The sequence below is a fragment of the Octopus bimaculoides genome, chromosome 5, assembly GCF_001194135.2.
Source record: "Octopus bimaculoides isolate UCB-OBI-ISO-001 chromosome 5, ASM119413v2, whole genome shotgun sequence".
NCBI classification, from domain to species: domain Eukaryota; kingdom Metazoa; phylum Mollusca; class Cephalopoda; order Octopoda; family Octopodidae; genus Octopus; species Octopus bimaculoides.
In genome coordinates this window covers 108,729,420-108,734,332 of record NC_068985.1, presented here as the reverse complement: position 1 = coordinate 108,734,332, position 4,913 = coordinate 108,729,420, and the positions used below count along the sequence as shown (strand labels likewise).

The window sequence follows — 4,913 nt, the reverse complement described above, 5'->3', positions numbered from 1 at the left end:
CCCTAACCCTAACCCTAACCCTAACCCTAGGGTTAGGGTTAGGGTTAGGGTTAGGGTTAATTGTTTCAGAATCGTTTGTTTATGTAGTCGGCACTTAATGTATATCGGCTGAATGGACGTCAGTGATTGGTTGAAATTACAGAAATACGACAACTTTCACATGGAATAACTTAGGGATTTCTTTTTTTTTAAAGAAGACTAAGAGAAAAAGATGTTTTATATGACACATTCTACCAGTGTTCCAAGTTTCAAAGTGTTTCGTTAATGAAAAATGTGGCCCCCGTTTTAAAAAAGATCCGAAACTATGTCTATAGGTTTCCATCAGAGAATATATGGAAATGAAATTTTGGTGGGAGCATTTAATATGTCTTTATAAATTTCCTGTAAATAGAGATTATATGTGTAGATACAAACTAGAAGTATTATAATCATTTAAACATTTAATTTGCTAAAATATGTTTTGCTTTTAAACCTTATATGCTGACAATAAATCTTAGTTGACCTTATGTATTCACTTTGCTGTATAGAGACTCTATGATTTACACAAATTATGTAGAAGCACTTTTTGTATGGACAATAATTGTAAGTAGACACTCCGTGTGCGTTGTCAACATATTTTAAAGAAAGTGTGTGCAGACATTATTTCTTTATAGGCACTTCTAGTGTGTAAACACAGTCTCTAGATAACAAGCCGATATGCAGACCCTCCATCTCTCTCTATCTCCTTTCCTCTTCTCCTCCCTCTCTCTCCCATTATCTGATAGTAAACTCTCTCTATGCGTAAACAATATATGTACACAGTACAACAGAAGTTCAACAGAATAAAATTACTGATAATCGATATTGTCCCATTCAATTGTTATTTGACACTCTGTGTATAGTAGTAATGTCCGTCTTAAGTTCAAACACTAGAATGTCTATTGAAACTAAACGCTTTGTATGGGAGCTTTTTTTCTATTCTCTATCTTCTTTACTGTTTAGATTAAATTCTCTTCAAATCCGAAATAACACAAAAATGTGTATATGTAACTGTTTGTTGATGCCAGAATATCAATTCCTGATGGTATATTAATTACATTACAATATATAAAGAAATCTGACTGACATATAATTAGCAATACAAGGGATCCTTGTGTCCTAGCCTTTATGACTGTCGCAATAATACTTCATTGTCTACACCATTAAAGATAAATTGTTTATAGTTGTTAATTGTGTAACGAGTAACACAGTAACTGGTTACGTTCATTCCAAGACATTTTAGAAATTATACAACCGTTAATGTCGGATGATAATATCGCAGTTCAATTCCAAAACAGTTCAATTTCAAAATATCTGAAGCTTTAGTTATTACACTGTTGTTATGAATAATATGTCACTTTCTAGTTTAGTTATTTTGTATGGGTTGCTCCGTATACACTAGCTTTAATGTAAAGTTAGTTTTCATACTGGGTCGTTATAGCAGGCCATTACAGCTTGCTTGAATAAATCGATATCAGATAATAGGTTAGTCATTTCCCCTACGTTATCTGAAATTATTTTATGAACGCATATCTAAATAAACACGACTATCATGTTCGTTTAGGTCCCTTAAAAGAATCAATTCTACGTCGTTAATCCACGGCGTCTCTATGCTAAAGTATGGTGGAATCGATGAACTACAAAATGTAGTATTCAGTAAAGGATCACCGAAATCCACTTTCTTTTGGTCAAACAGTTTCAATTAATACAGACATCTAGTATCTGTGGTGCTTAAGAGGATATAGAAAATGGTTTCTCTTTGCAGTCGTATATAAAAATATTCACCCTGAAATTTCAAGCTTCGTTCATACAGCCTTCACCAGTAATTGCTCAGAGGAACAAGTTTCTGCATGAAAGCTGCACTATTAAGTAAAGTGTGTGGCAAATATGATTAGCCAATCAATGATCAAAAATAACAAGCAATGCACCACTTTCGCCTGAATAAATAGTCTATCGTATCCTATGAGTACATTTTCTCGTTTGTGCTTCTAATAGATTGATATTCTATAGATTGATATTCTGTGTTTGCGTGCGTGCGTGCCTCTGTGAGAGAGAGAGAGAGAGAGAGAGAGAGAGAGAGAGAGAGAGTGTGTGTGTGTGTGCGTGTATGTCCTAGTGTGTGTGTGATGTGTGTGTGATGTGTGTGTGTGTGTGTGTGTGTGTCTGTGTGTGTGTCTGTGTGTGTGTGTGTCTGTGTCTTTGTCTGTGTCTGTGTGTTTAATACTTATTGTTAAATCAGCGTATAGGTTTCAAGCTTGTATCCATGAATTTGGGCCCAACAACCTCTGGAAATACGATGTAAACCGCAGCCAGTGGAAATTTCTCCTGGGAGAGACTTTATTTACTTACTACATCATAGAATACCATAGATTATAGTAACACCTTAAAATGAAGTTCTTACCATTCCTTACTGTGTCTACTCCCTTATTTTATTTTATTTTATTTTACTTTACCCAACTCTATTATTTTAACTTACTTTCCCACATGTTAGTTTCCTAATATTTGAACTCTCTGAAGAAGCCTTGTCCAATGTTTGTTTATCCCTGTATAACACTGACGTGATGAAGATAACTAGGAAGATTTAGATGCCTCGTGGTTGAAACGGCTGTAAGTGTTTAGTATCTTTACACTCATCATATATATATATATATGCACATCTGTTGAATGTGTGTGTGTGTGCATGCGCACGCATGTGTGTAAGGTCCTTGAGGAAACGGGAAAAAGAGAGACAAAATACATTTTTTTTAGTAAATTATGTTTTATTATTCTGATTTCTTTTCATTTTTCTCAAACAGCATTTTATATTATATAGAATTTTTCAGTCTAACGTCTAATCCTTACATACATATTTTAAACATATCATCAATATTCGGACACAATGCTATACCATTAATTGAATCGTCAACGTGATGTAGCAGGTCAAATTGTCAACGCTATTCTAACAAATCAGTGATGATAATTTCTGTCGACAAAATTATTTTCACAAATAGATCCTCAGAATTATGTGATTATTCTTTCATACATTTTACGTTTACATTTTTTTCTTTTAGAGACTGAAGGAATTTTGTTTTCTTGACATATTTTGTAAAACTATTCTGTAAAACTATATATATCTTCTTCTTTGTTGTTTTGGTATGGTTGAAGTTTATGGTTTGTTTTCATATTCACAATCCAATTGCTGTTATTGATAACGATTGCTTTGTTTCTGTTGAGATTTTAGTATTGTAAATCTTCTTTAGCTGTTTTAGAAATCAGTTTGACACCTCCTTTGCAAGTAACTAGACAACTTAGAGTGGCTCATCACACGTTCTCTCAGTGCCATCAGTTTTGGGTAGCTGCTCAGGAAAGATGAGTTTTCCATCATTGGATTTTCAAGGGCGCAGTAACACATCATATCTGCCATGGATATCTATGAACAAGAAATATTAACAATAATTAATAAATAATCATTTTATATATCAGGTAGAAGATCACAGTTATAAAGGAAAGGGTACTATTCATTATATTGATACCACACTGGACTCATTCGTTATTTTGTCGGTCCTGGAAAAACACATGTTTTTTGTTTTTTTTCAGAATGTAAATAAATATGACTAAATATGCACAGGGATTGTGTACAACACTACTATTTTGCCAATCAGGTATTTGTAACATAGACTGAAAGAGAAAACTTGGAGCAAGAAATAGAGTGGGTTAAATTGAATCCAGTTCTAGACTAGAAATCTATAATCAAATTTCATATCAGCATAACGTGAAAACAAACCCCAAACCAACGTAACTATATAGCAAAGTTATTTAGTAGTGTGCACTGAACATCTTACCATCTCCTTAACTTCCAGAAATTTTCAGTGGGTTTTAAACTATTAAGCCAAGATTGAAATAGTGTAAGCATGTATAGTAAACATCTTCCACATGGAACATACTAAATTTTTTATTGACCAGAAAAGAGGATTAACTGATCCTGACAATGTTTAAACATGAGTTTAAAACATAACAAAATAGCAATTCACTGCCCTTTACAAGAAACTCATAAAAGGTGCATGGCTTTAGAAAATAATGCCCTGTATTTCTAGTTATTATAGGTTGTCTGAAACTAGTGTATTGAGGGTGGAGGCAATGCCAGGCCTTAATATTAACTGGTAACAGTTTCGATGGGGAGATAATTTAGCTTCTTGCGTAAATAAACAAACTGAGCTTAATTAGACTACCTTAGACTCCGGAAGAAGGTGTAAAGCTATGCAATGTGTAAGATCGAGTGCGAAATTAGTTATATTATCTGTTCTTTTTGGGGTTGTATTCAATCAACATACAGTATTTCTGGCGAATATATTGAATTGTGAATGGCTGTTTTTCTCCCGAGTGTTATATAGAATTCTCGGAAAATTTAAAAGTGCAAGCATAAATGACAAATTCGCAGAGTAGTTACTGAGAATTTAGTTACGTAGAAATGATAACATTCTACCTAATTTCTAATTAAGAACAATTAAGAGCAGCTTCTGTTTTGAAGTTATATATGAACCAGAAGTCTTCACTTTTGTCGCAAACAATCCCGGACATAAAGCTTAGTTTCTGTATATTGTCATTAACAGTAAATAAAATAAGAAAACAAGAAAATTACCTGGTCTCCCATAAAGTATTGGTTTCCACCATTGTACATATCCAAAGTTCTTTCCATGTATGGAAGAATTCTGCGGCAGGTCTCTTCAAATCTCATACGTTTCTCAGACTAGCAAGAAAAATTTCAATAATATATTTTCATTTTCTGTTCACAACCCATGTATTCCTAGATTTCATACATTATCGCTATTTACATATATTTAATATATTACACTTAATATAATTCAATGCAATACAGGACAGCATATTTCGTTATATATATATATATATATATATAT

The 4,913-nt window shown here is 33.1% G+C and overlaps 1 pseudogene; it reads right to left on the bottom strand.

The window, feature by feature from the left end:
• Positions 1 to 2,762: 2,762 nt before the first annotated feature.
• The window catches only part of LOC106877284 (S-crystallin 1-like), an 8,844-nt pseudogene continuing 6,693 nt past the window's right edge, over positions 2,763 to 4,913 (bottom strand).